This window comes from Phacochoerus africanus, chromosome X (assembly GCF_016906955.1).
Source record: "Phacochoerus africanus isolate WHEZ1 chromosome X, ROS_Pafr_v1, whole genome shotgun sequence".
NCBI classification, from domain to species: domain Eukaryota; kingdom Metazoa; phylum Chordata; class Mammalia; order Artiodactyla; family Suidae; genus Phacochoerus; species Phacochoerus africanus.
In genome coordinates, this window is record NC_062560.1 from 124,091,364 (window position 1) to 124,105,676 (window position 14,313).

The following is a 14,313-nucleotide window of genomic DNA, read 5'->3' on the forward strand; positions in this document are numbered from 1 at the left end:
CACCCCCACAGGCCTTGTTTTATTATAGGAAATGCACATTCCCCACAGGCTTTGTTTACTCTCGAGCCCACTCCTCAACTGATAGAAAAGGAATGAGAGGAAGGGTGACTTAATCTAAGGAAAGAAAAGGACAAAGAAACCATAAAACTTTGGGGGCATTTCCAACCCTCAAACTCCTGTTGGACAAGGACTGAGAGCTAACTGAGCAAGGCCAATGGGAGAAAACCACATCTTTCTGGACCCCACGTTGGTGCCCCTCCCCACCTTTAGGAGATAAAAACCCCTATAGGACAATAAAGAAGGGGGCTCTTCTCCCCCTCCCAGCAGCCTTGGGAGCTATTTGCTTTCCTTTAATAAAGACTTTGCTTGCTTCCTGCCTGTGTGTTTGAAGAGTTCATTCTTCGACTGCTGTGAACAAGAACCTGGATTCCAGTATCAATAAAACTACAGCCCACTAGATCCTAGATCCTCTGGGCAGAGCTTCCGTGCCTGCCCGCTTGCACCTCTCACAAGAGTCCTATCCTATTAAATCTACTTCTTGCCTATCCTTTAGTCTCTTGCTGAATTCCTTCTTCAGGAGACATGAAGAACCTGAAGCTCAGTGACTCCAGACACAGGGTGAGGGATTCTAATTTGAAACCGTGGGTTTAAGTCCCAATCAGGGTTTAGGGGCTGGGTTCAAGTCCTGACACGTGGGTTCAAGTCTCAATCTAGGTTTAGGCTGGGTTCAGGCCGTTGATGCTGTCAGTTTCAGAAGTAACCTAAATGTCCAACAACAGAGGAATGGATCAAGAAGTTGTGGCACATATACACAATGGAATACTACTCGGCCGTAAAAAAGAGCAAAATAATGCCACTTACAGCAACATGGATGGACCCAGAGATTCTCGTACTAAGTGAAGTAGGTCAGACAAAGACAAATATCATATGGGATCACTTATATGTGGAATCTAATAAGAAAGGATACAAAAGAACTTACAAAACAGAAATAGACTCAGAGACTTATGGTTACCAAAGCAGAAAGGGGGGAGGGATAGATTAGGAGATTATGTATATTTTGAGATTCATATATATACTACTATATATAAAATAGATAACCAACAAGGTCCTACTATATAGCACAGAGAACTAGGCTCAATATCTTTTTTTTTTCCAATATCTTGTAATAATATATAATGGAAGATAATGTAAAGAAGCATACATATTTATATTTATATATTTGTAAAACTGAATCACTTTACATCTGAAACTAACGCAACACTGTTAATCAATTACATTTCAATAAAAATTCAAGTATCTGGCACTAACTCAAGATGAAGCCAGGGTCTTGTCATCTTAGGAAGCAGAGAAACAATACACAGAAACCAGGCCAGGGCCTTCAGCGCTTCTCTCTGCCCCAAGAAGCAGCATGGACGGTTATCAGACTAAACTGGCTCCTATGTACCTTCTTGGGTCCTGGCTGCTACTTGATGAGCCAGGATCTGCCTGGGTATGGATTCCAGCTCTGCCTTGGGTTCTCCTCTTTGGTTGGGCAGCCTCGATATTGCCTCCGTGTGACCCTTTCTCCTGAAGAGTGTGGAAATGCTGGTCTTGGCTCCCCCGTGAAAGCCCTCATTAGGGCTGTGCTACACTGAGAAGCAGACACAATCCACCAGCTTCTTTCCTGCTGCCCTCTACCGCCTCCCACTTGCTCCATTCAACCCAAATACCCACTTTGCAGGCCTCAGCGGAATTGCGGAAGAGAACACCTCCGGATCACAGCATCCCGGAACGTCATACAATGTTCTGTTTATTTGTTTTACTGGCAGAGGAAAAAAAAACTATCTTAGGGAGTTCCTGCTATGGCTCAGTGGTTAACGAAACCGACTAGGAACCACGGGGTTGCGGGTTCGATCCCTGGCCTTGCTCAGTGGGTTAAGGATCCGGCGTTGCCGTGAGCTGTGGTGTGGGTCGCAGATGGGACTCGGATCCCGCATTGCTGTGGCTCTGGTGTAGGCCGGCGGCTACAGCTCCGATTCAACCCCTAGCCTGGGAACTTCCATATGCCGCAAGTGCAGCCCTAGAAAAAAGGCAAAAAGACAAGAAAAAAAAAATTATCTTGCCTGTGACAACTGATTCAGAATCAGAGGAATTCCTCAGATGTTACTTTCTATAAGTACCCACCCATGAGCCAACTCACTTTTTCTCCTTTATCATTTAGGATAAAGTGTATGTTCAAGTACTCTCTAATTTTATAGGTCAATAAACTGTTCTTTCTCTGTTCAGGATAGTAAAATCGTCGTTTCTCAGTTATTTACAGTAGCCACCCCCCTCTCCAATTCCTAATTGTTCATTCGATGCCTCATGATTGCATTCACCATGTATGTATTTTTCTAGGATAAGGTAGAGATGTGACATAAAACAGCATCTGAAATGTACCTTTCTGCATTTAGTACACTATTTTTATAATTCCAAAACCCCAAATATCTGAAGTTTACTCTACATCCATCCTGATACCCCAAAATTTACATTCCTTGTTTTTACAGAAACTCACTTTCTGTGATAGATGGACAGACTGTTCTTGCGGTCTTCTCAGCTCAATAATCATCTTGGAGCCCTTACTATTGAAGACACAATGAAAAATAGAGATGCCTGCTCTAGAGTATTTTACAATCTAATGCCAGGTCACTGCAAATAATGGGGTAGGTGTCATGATAAGTTCAAGGTCCTACTAGAGGGAAGAGAGAACAGCATGGGCTTGGTGAAAGGGAGGTGGTTAGGGAACTCTTCCTGGAGGAGGTGACAGCTAACAGGATACTGAAGGATGAGTATAAATTAGCCAGGTAAACGAAAGAAAAGCTTTCCACGCAGCATTTCCATAAGAGAATGCGGGAGGGTTGCGGTGAGTACTTTGATGCCAGAATGTAAGACTCTCAGACCCATTAGATGATAGAGCTTGAGAGAAAAAGCGGGCTGGGAGACCATCCCGGCGGTCTGCTAGGAGTCCAGATCTGCTCAGGCATTTGCTCCTCACGCCTTTCTGCGTTAAGCACACTTTAATCGCATACCTCTTGTTTCGCAAAAGTGAGCAAGACTGCCCTTGTGACGCCCCCTGTTTAGCGAAGGAAACAAGTGAGATGGGAAATTATCATATAACACAGTGAGCACTTCCCCTGTCTAGCAAATTCATCCCCCCGCCTAAGCTGGCTGGGTCCACTTGGTCATCCTCAGGTTCAATATTCCTTCCTCAGGATGTTTACCTGGAGCACCCCTTCTGAAGGCGTCAGTCCACCCTTCCTAGGTTTTCCCTTCTCAGGCTTTCTTTGACTGCTGAGCCAACTTTTCAAATGCCTTCTATGGCCAATCAGGTGAAGCGGCCATTTTTCTAGGCCAAAGATGGTCAAAGAGCAACAACTGCATGTGATTCGACCCAATGTGTATGGTTTGCAACCCCATACATTTTTCCCTGTGTGGTCACTTGCTTTTCCCTCTACGAGGGCAAACACCGCATCTCTTTTCCTCAGCACTGCGTTCTCAATACGTAGCCAAGCACAATGTAAAGAGTCTGTACGTGTGAGGACCACTGCTCCTGCTATATCATCACTATAGTTTTCTAGGTATAAAGGATTCATTTGTGCTAAACTGGGGTGGACTTTTAATCACATGGGAGCACACGCAAGAGAGAGAGAACTCAGAATTTTCTATGGAAGCAGTAGACGGAGAAAAAGAGTTACTTCAATCAGGGCCCCCAAAATGAAGGGCAGTCAAGGACAAGAAAAAAGTTACAGTAAAGGGGGTTCTAGGCAGAAAAGCCAACAGGTGTCAAGGTTCAGAGATGAGAGGCAGGATGGCCAGCATTTCAAGGAGCCGAGAAGTCATTGTGGGTTGAGTGAAGGGTATGAGAAGAGCAGGCGAGAAAGTCAGAGGGGTGGGCAGGGGCCCAAAGGTTAAGGGCCTTGGAGGCCACAGTAAGGAGTCTGGGATGTATGCTAAGGGTGATAGAAAGCCACTGAAGGGTTTTGAGGAGAAAAGGATGGGAGAAGTGAGTTCGAGATCGTTCAGAGGGCTAGTGCATAATCCAGGTTAGAGATGAGGAGAATCTGAACAAGAGAAATGAGAGTACAGCTGCAGAAGACAGGCAGATTCCAGAGCTATTTAAGGCTTTGTTAATGGCTTAGAAAGAGGAGCGAGAGGTTTCTGGCTTGAGGAACTTGGCAGGTGGCAGCGCCATTTACTGAGATGGGCAGCCCTCGAGAAGATACCGGGTCAGGGTAAAAGATATTGTTGAAACCAGTTTTGAACAGGTTGAGATACTAGAGTTATATTCATAAGCAAAAAGAACCCACACGGTTGCAGGAAGGGCTGACTTTGGATTCGGTTAAAATGTTATTTCCTACAAACTTTTACATACGGTACAATAACTATTGTTATCAAAGCATAGAATTTGGCACCTTGGAGTGGAGGTTCTACTATAACAAAATCCTAAAATACGTGGCATTGGCTTAGTGGGTGGACAGCAGGCAGCAGAGAATGACAATATCAATATGGGAAGCTAAAAAAACCGAAGAGCTGTGTCATTCTGTCACAAAACCTTTGGTAAAACTATTACCTTAGAAACTTGAAAGGCAGATCAGTACCTACTGAACTGGTGGCTCTTAGAGAAAACGTTTTGAAAAAGCCAGTGTTAGTATGTGTTGACGGTTGCTTGTCATGTTTAGCAAGGTGATAATAACTCCCTATCTTTAAATATGACAAGAAAAATATGAGACCAGGAAAGAACACTTAGGTTCACGAGTAAAAATAAAAAAGAACCACAGAGTTCAGAAATGTGGGGTTTCCATGATTAGGAAGGCTGACTGCTTTTGGAACCCCCTCCCCCCAAAAGAGGAAATAAGACTATCAAGTTTGGACTGACAAATACCCGTTAAAACTTAGCAGTTAAACAAAGGGACTCGGTTGAAGGGTGTTACCGTCCCTGTGAACAAATAAGATAGAAACCAAGAAACCTACAGTTTTTTTCCCTAGTCCTAATTTCCAAAGTATGTATGTATATACATAAATCTATATACGTACACACACACATATCTATGTACGTCCACACATACTGTGTAAAAGTATAGTATATACACATTACATGTTTGCTAAAAATATACACAGGAAAGTGTATGATATATATATATATCTATACATCTTATATACTCTGTAAAATATTTGACCCCCAAACAGGTACCAGCAAGAAGCATATTTCAAAACACGTACATTTCCCAAAGAGAGAATGTCCCCTCCACTCTCACAATAAAGGCTGGCACCACACTCCTGCAGTCATCAAGGCTACGTTTTCTCACTTGCTGCCGCAAGGAAGACCACACACCATGAGGAATCACAGCGCCTGAGCAAGAGGGAGCTGGGGCCGGGTATTAGTTTGCTCGAGGTACCATACCAAATACCCCCGACCGACTGCGTGGCTTCACAGAAAGTTCTCAGTTCTGGAGGTTAGAAGTCTGAGCTAGAAGTGTCACCAGGTTTGGCTTCTGAGGCCTCTCTCGTCGACTTACACGGGGCTGTGCATGCACCTCTGGCGTCTGAGTCCTAATCTCCTCTTTGTGTAAGGAGGATACCAGTCAGATTCGATTAGGGCCCCGTATTTAAAAAAAAAAAAAAAATCTCATTTTAACTCAATCACCTCTCTAAATACAGGATCTCCAAATAGGGTTACATTCAGAGGTATGGCACATCAGGACGGCAACCTAAGAAATTTACAGGGTGGAGTGACAGTTCAGTACTTGGAAGATGCAAGTGTTTGGGTGTGTGCTCCATAATTTCAGGGGGAATTTAAAGAAACAGGGCTCTGTTCTGGATTGAATGCTATCACGAAACAAGGACAATTCTGCGACCTAGTAATGGAAGTTTTATCCGCCAGGTAGAAGGAATGACATGCGGATAGAGTTGCCATTAACCAGGCAGTTACATGAACCAGGAACGGGAGGAGTTTAGTTCTTTTTTTGTGGTTACGTAGTGTTCTTGCTTTTTCTCTGTGTTGAGTCCTGATTACTGAACGGTCTTCTGTTTGCTCTTATTTCAGCAAGGTCATGGAGTGATCTCTTTTCAAATATTGCTGCTATTGTATGGAATTGTTTAGTTCAGCAGGGAACACCATGGCCTAGCTATTTAGCAATAAACACCACGGCCTAAATTTAGTTGCCAGGCCTGCTACCAGCTGTCAGCTGTCAGGGCTGTTCACTTCTTTCTCACTTCAGATGTGGCAATGAAGAAGAATGAACAATAAAGACAGACCAGCTCAGAATGTACAGACAGCCAGGAGCCACGGAGAATAATAGAAAGAAGGAATTCCTCTGAGAAGGCAGGGCTCACCAAGGAAGTTCTTCACTGCCATGGCAGGAAAATCCTCAGAATATCTGCCCAGCTGAATTCCATCCTTGCTCTGGATCAGTGACAGCCGTGTTTCTCAATTTTCACTTTCTGAATGGGAGGTCTTACTGTGCTCACCCGTCCCCCTCCCACCATTCTATACAGGGTACAGTGAGGTGGAGGTACTGTTAATTCAGCTGATCTTTGTAGGTCACAGGTAGTCAGAACATCAAGAACCATGTCAAGATCCGACTGAGCTAGATTTCATGACTGCATGAGATGTGGGTGGGTCTCACTTAAAGAGAACTCAAACACGTGCCCTGTGTGAGAAGGATACAAAGGAAGACTTGAACCAGGATGGCAGAGATGGCAGAAACTTAACAATTCACGTGATGGGCGATTTCATTTCCTAGCCTCATTGCATCAACTTCTGCTCGCGCAGATGAGATCTAGCCAAGGAAATGTGGGAGGCAGAAATATGTGCCATGTGAATCCTTGCTGCCTTCGACTCCCTCAAGTGTTTTCATGCTCCTTCCCCCTTCCAGCTGATCTGGATGGAGATTACCATGGAGACCAAGAATGATGATGGCCAAGTCTTTGTCAGCCTGGGTCACTCAATGATTATTTCTATGAGAACCAACCGCGCCTCGCAACCCCCCGCCCCCGCAACCAGAAACATCCATTTACATTTTTTAATGAGCAAGAAATAAATCTCTATTTTGAATAGGCCATTATACACATGGGTGTATATTCATTACAGCAGGTGGGGGTATTCTAATCTCAGCCCTACTGAGCATAATTACTGGCTGACGAAATGGTTAATTAGTTGGTTGGCTGCTATACTAGAAAAAATATAAACCTTTAGAAGTACATAATTCTTGGAGCTCCCGTCGTGGCTCAGTGGTTAGCGAATCCGACTAGGAACCATGAGGTTGCGGGTTCGATCCCTGGCCTTGCTCCGTGGGTTGAGGATCCGGCATTGCCATGAGCTGTGGTGTAAGTCACAGATGTGGCTCGGATCCCACATTGCTGTGGCTCTGGCGTAGGCCAGTGGCTACAGCTCCGATTCGCCCCCTAGCCTGGGAACCTCCATATGCCACGGGAGCGGCCCAAGAAATGGCAAAAAGACAAAAAAAAAAAAAAGAAGTACATACTTCTTTAGAAAGTTAATTTTTTTTTTGCTTGCATATTTAACAGTACCTAGGTCACAAAAAGGTCACATTATAGAACTACAAAACGTCTTGGCCCTTGGATGTCCTCAGCATCACGCTTTTCACTACAGGGGAATGCCATCAAGGCCATCACTAACACTCCTCTCAGAGCCCCTCTGGACACAATCATCCTAGAGTTTGGGGAAATAAAACATTTATTTTACCTACTTAACTCATATACTCACTCATACTAAAACAAGAACAACTGCAGTGATGCATATTTCCTCATTCGTTGCCAATCTTAAGCAGTTTAGATCTGCATTTCATGAGAGCTATTCTCAGACAGGGTTCTCAATGTAATATATTCCATTCTTTCCGCCACTTGGTTTCTGTTTCATCCAAAGTTAGGATCGCTCCTCTTAGAAAAGTCATACTTCTATGTATGTTACTTGCATCTTTCTTGGAAGCGGACGTGGGCTATGCATGGGCTATTCGCACACGTGCATACTCGCCTTTCTCCCTCAATTCGTCTCAACCTTTTACATGCTCTCGAAAGTCTTCCCCCAGTAATTCCAAACTGCTTTTACTTATTTGAAATCATCCATAGTTATGAGCAGAAGGCTTTGAGTTCACCACTCAAGTCAACAACCCAGAAGCAATTAAAATGGCACAGGAAGCAAAGAGTATGTATGGAGCTACTTCTCACTGACCAATGGAAGCAGAAGAAGACATGTTTTTTTTTACTCATTCACAGAACTCAGTAACAAATTCTCTAGGCCATTTTTTTTTTTTTTTCCTCCCACCACCTTGGATTCTTGGCTCAGACCGAGGGGAACTACGTTGATTTTCACGTTGAAATAATAAACACCCCCAGGTAAAGCAAGGCACTCTGGGTATTTGCTTGCTATTCCGAATGAACTTGGAAACGGAGGGAAACCCTGGAGCGGGGACTGGGACATCTGTGACTGCCTAGCCCTTCACCAAAAGGGGAACGTAAGCTCTCCTTCCAGCTTAAGAATGGAGATCCCAGAGTGAGGTCAGCAACACGGTGGAACAGGCCGTCCCTCATTCGTACGCCCCTCTCGACAAAACTCCGGCACCCTCTAAGGACAAAAGTGCCTTTGTGTCAACTGTGGGATCCACCACCACATGCCAAGGGACCCGGGGAGGAGTCCCCCTCTCCCCCATTCATTGGGTAACAGGTATACAGACCTCGGTCTTGGCTGTGGATCCTTCGGTGCCCCATGAACCAGCTTCAGCCCCTCTTGGTCGTGGTCCCGGAGCCCACGGATGAGAAAGCCTTCGAGGAAGTCAAAATTCCCAGACGGAAAGCGGCAGCACCTCGTAGGAGCAAAAAATATCCGCGGTTGGTTGCATGTGAGTGGGTAAAAGAGCGAGACGTCACTTGCACCCCCGCTCCCCCACGGCGGCACCGCTTGGTGCAGAGAAACCCTTTCGGTGTTGATTTCAACCCCCGGGGAAAAGTGAGAACACGTGAGTTCGCTCCTGGCTTCCGCAGCTGTATGGGATGCGGCCAAAGAGGTCCATTTCTCTCTCGCCCCGTGCAGAGTACTCATCCTGAGCTGCAAGACCGGGGTTGGAAAGAAGCTAGGAGAGGGGCCGCTAGGCTTCCAGGCCGTTACAGGGAAGCAGATCCGATGGCGTCGCGGACTCCATCAAGGAGCCCACCCAGAGCCTGCTGGGAACCCTTTGTTCGCGGATACCCCTAACTGGTCCACGGCATCCTCAGCACTGCGCATGTCTCAAACTAAGTGTCAATCTGCGCATGAGTGGATGAAGACGTGGTCAGCAGTGAGCAACAAGGTAATTCTGCCGTTCCTGACAACACAGATGAGTCTTGAGGGTATTCTGCTAAGCAAAGTAAGTCAGAAAAACAGAGACTGTGTGATGTCATTTATATGTGGTATCCAAAGATGCTGAACTCACAGGAACAGCGAGGGGGTTACCAGGGAGGGGTTGGAGGGTGAGCGAAAAGGGAGGATGCGGGTCAGAGGGTATAAACTTCCAGTTATAAGATGACTAAGTTCTGGGGATCTAAGATACAGCATGGTGACAATGGGTAACAATGCTGTTATTATATATTTGAAAGTGGCTGAGAGAGTAAATCTTAAGTCTCACCACACACACAAATGGTAACTATGTAGAGTGACGGATGTGGTAATTAACCTTATGGTGCTAATTATTTCATAATATGTGTGTATCAAACCATCACGTTGTACACCTTAAACCTACACAATGTTATATGTCAATTGAGTCTCAATAAAATTGGAAAAAAACGGCGATTCTCAGTTGTAATATCACTTTTTAAACCATCAGGACTGTCTCCTCTGCCTTCACTCCCTTCTCTGTTGGTTTCTCAGAAATATATAAAAACATTCACCAAATTATTGTTCCAAACCATTCTAGAAATAACTTTTAAAGAATAGAAGATATTGGAGTTCCCGTCAGGGCTCAGTGGTTAGCGAATCCGACTAGGAACCATGAGGTCGTGGTTTCGATCCCTGGCCTTGCTCAGTGGGTTAAGGATCCGGCGTTGCCGTGAGCTGTGGTGTAGGTCGCAGACGCGGCTCGGATCCCGCGTGGCTGTGGCTGTGGTGTAGGCCGGTGGCTACAGCTCTGATTAGATTAGACCCCTAGCCTGGGAACCTCCATATGCCGCAGGTGCAGCCCTAGAAAAGGCAAAAAGACAAAAAGGAAAAAAGAATAGACTATATGAATGTATTTGTCAGAAACATGGCAGCTTACAAATGTAAGTAATTTTGACTCTATTCTTCATTTCCAAAGTTTGAGAATCTATATATAATGTTAATGAATGCTTCACTACTGTCTATACCCTACAACTGGAGGTGTGATAGAAACTAGCATATCTGGAGTTCCCGTCGTGGTGCAGTGGTTAACGAGTCCGACTAGGAACCATGAGGTTTGCGGGTTCGGTCCCTGCCCTTGCTCAGTGGGTTAACGATCCGGCGTTGCCGTGAGCTGGGGTGTAGGTCGCAGATGCGGCTCGGATCCCGCCTTGCTGTGGCTCTGGCGGAGGCCGGTGGCTACAGCTCGGATTCGACCCCTAGCCTGGGAACCTCCGTATGCCACGGGAGCGGCCCAAGAAATAGCAACAACAACAACAACAAAAAGACAAAAAAAATAAAAAAATAAAAAAATTAAAAAAAAAAGAAACTAGCATATCCTCAGAGACTGCAAACAGAAAAGCCTCCATCTGCCTTCATCTTCTAATTTTTTCTAAGGCTCTCCAAAGTTACTCTCAATAATACACTCAGGACGTAAAATTACAAATGGATAAAAGCTAGACAGGACCTTAGAAATCACCTAATTTAATCATCTTTTTTCTTCTTTTCCTTTTTATTTCTTAACACTGAAAAAGACTTTATTTAACCAATCAATTAATAAGAGAACCAGCAAGATATTATGACCATTCAAAAAAAAAAAAAAACCAATTACAAAGCTGAGATTTATAGGAAATTTAACCAAATAAATTAGGTAATGTCCAAAAGGTCATAAATATTTAAGATTATATGTTCTATTGGAGAAAAATTATTTGCATTTGTACTGGAAAAAAACTACAAGTTAACAACTTCATAAGTACAGGACCTTTATTTACAAATAAACAATGAGTATAACTAGAAAATGAGTTACATAAAAATTATTATAAACTCCAAGTATTGTAAAATTATTCTATTTAAAGTTGTTTTATTTTGCTGATATAATTCATTATGAAAAAAGAGAATATTTCTTTAATTAACAGTTTTTAAAAAGCTGAATTTTCGATATCATGCTTAATTATTGATCTGTAAATTCCACCTTGTAGTAAATTCTCTGCTTACTTCTCAAAAAAATTATTGTAAGGAAGAGCCCCAGGTTTGAGCTTACATCAAGGTGAGTGAATCATTAATCACTGACAGATTCATGAAAAATAATCTGGAAGTAGTATATTATAGTAGAAAAGAGTCTTCTTCTTTTTCCTGTCTTTTTAGGGCCACAGTTGCAGCATATGGAAGTTCCCAGGCTAGGAGTCGAATCAGAGCTTCAGTTACCGGCCTACACCACAGCCACAGCAACACAGGATCCAAGCCGCATCTGCGACCTGCTCCACAGCTCATGGCAATGCCGGATCCTTAATCCACTGACCAAGGCCACATCCTCATGGATACGAGTCAGGTTCATAACCCACCAAGCCGTAACGGGAACGCCCAGTAAAATTATTATCTTGAAACTAGTTCTAGATCCTTTAAGCATTCGCTAGTTAATTAACCCATTAATCAATCAATGAGTAGCAAGAAAAAGTGAGTAAACAATGAGATAAGCTAAGTTCATTCTCCTACACAATCTTCATTCCCATCTGATATTGAAAGGATGTCTCATGTTCAAGTTTCAGAATTTTTTTTTTTTCTGCCAGTACCCATTCTTGCTATCCTAAACAATCTCCAAAGGTTATTTTTAAGGAGGTTTCCCTCGGTAGGTTTGACATGTTTATTTCTAATAGGTGCAGCAAGAATGCTATTTAGGAGTTCCCGTCATGGTGCAGTGGTTAACGAATCCGACTAGGAACCATGAGGTTGCGGGTTCGGTCCCTGCCCTTGCTCAGTGGGTTAACGATCCGGCGTTGCCGTGAGCTGGGGTGTAGGTTGCAGATGCGGCTCGGATCCCACATTGCTGTGGCTCTGGCGTAGGCTGGCAGCTACAGCTCCGATTAGACCCCTAGCCTGGGAACCTCCATATGCCACGGGAGTGGCCCAAGAAATGGCAAAAAAGACAAAACAAAACAAAAAAAAGAAGAAGAATGCGATTTAATCACACAGACCTCCTAGAGTTTCTTCTGCAAATGTAGAAATACATGGTATCAAGCAACTACCATGGCCCCCAAATTAACTTCTGTCTAGAAGTTTACATAAGAAATCTTGAGTTTGACTTTGGAAAAACTTTCATTGTATTGTTCTCCTAACCAAGGCTATAAAACCGAGCCCAAGATACACTCTGCACCAGATTTCATGTACAGAACCTATAAATTTAGGTGAAATCCTCTCTTCTTCAGGTCCCCCAATTTTGGCAAAGTCCCTGACCTGTCAAGAAGTGACCTCCCTTATCACCTGTGAGATTGGGACTTTTTTGTCAGATACCAGGCTAGTTTGCTAGAGGGGCTTTGTAGGCATTGACCCCATTTTATGTTTCTTAACAGTGGGCTTGTCACATCTGATTAAAAGAGAATCATTCTCAAATATGGCGCTCCAGCCTTGGTTGCACTGTTGAGTTGGTCTAGTATATCCTGGCAAAAAGAAGAACATATCGTGATGGGCCAATGCAAGTAATTTTATTGCCACAAAAAGTAAAGAGACTCAGTAAATGCATTTGTCTGTGAATTCCAAGGGGTCAATGAGAATCAGCTACCATGTAAAGATGATTCATTTCAGTTTACAGAAGCATAATTTACTAAATTGTGGTTTCAGAGAGCTTAAGAAAGATAAAGGACTTCTCCATATACTCATAAAATAACAAGTAAAAGTAATACGACCCATATTCTAAACAAATAACCACAATTAAATATTCCACATCAGTTTCTACTCAGTCCTATGTAATTACTTCTTCTTTCTCTTCTTCTTGGATCAGCAGTTTGCTTTATGAAGTCTGTCTGCTTGGGGACAACAAAGCACCTTGGAAATCACTATTCAGTCAACAAGTACAAGCTGTAACTTCTCTAAGGGGGTTATCTCAGAAGCCGATGGCCTATTATTTGAAGTATCTGTAGTCCTACTAAGCTCTGAGTCTGTGCTTCTTTGTTGAAATGGCAAATTCTAGCCTGTATCTTATAGCAAGAGTTAATCCTCATATAGTTTATAGTTGGCACTCCATATCTGCAGTTCCTCTGAATCTGCAAATTCGACCAACCATGCACTGTGTAGTACTGTAGTATTTACTATTGAAAAATATCCATGTGTTACTGGACCCATGCAGTTCAAACTTGCATTGTTCAAGGGTCAACTATAGTTACCACATTTACTAATTTTACCTCCTTTGTGTCAAGTCTATATTTCCATCTGGTATCATTTTCCCTCTTAAAAGCTTTCCCTTAACGTTTTTTTGTAGTGTAGATATGTTGGTGGTGAATTCTTTTACCTTTTGTATGTCTTAAAAGTCTTTATTTAGACTTTTATCTTTTAAAAATAATTTTTGCTAGATACAGGTTTCTAGAGTTATAGTTTCTTTTTCTCAGTGCTTTAAAAGTACCATTCCACTATCTCTTTTCCTATTTTGTTTCCAGTGTGAAATCTGCTAGATCTCACAGCAGATTTTTTTTTCTTTTTTCTATTATATATAATGTGCATTTTTTTTTCTCCAGTTGATGTTGAAGTTTTCTCTTTATTGTTGGGAGCAATTTACACTTGACCCTTGAACAACATGGGTTTGAACTGCATAGGTCCACTTCTGAGTGGATTTTTTTTTTAACATTTTTTTTTTCTATTTCTTTGGGCCACTCCGGTGGCATATGGAGGTTCCCAGGCCAGGGGTCGAATCGGAGCTGTAGCCCCCGGCCTACGCCAGAGCCACAGCTACGTGGGATCCCAGCCACGTCTGCAACCTACACCCCAGCTCACGGCAACGCCGGATCGTCAACCCACTGAGCAAGGGCAGGGACCGAACCCGCAACCTCATGGTTCCTAGTCGGATTCGTTAACCTCTGCGCCACGACAGGAACTCCCTGAGTGGATTTTTTTTTTCAATGAATACATAGTATATAGTACTTACTACACAATCCATGGTTGGTGGAATCCACAATGCAAAC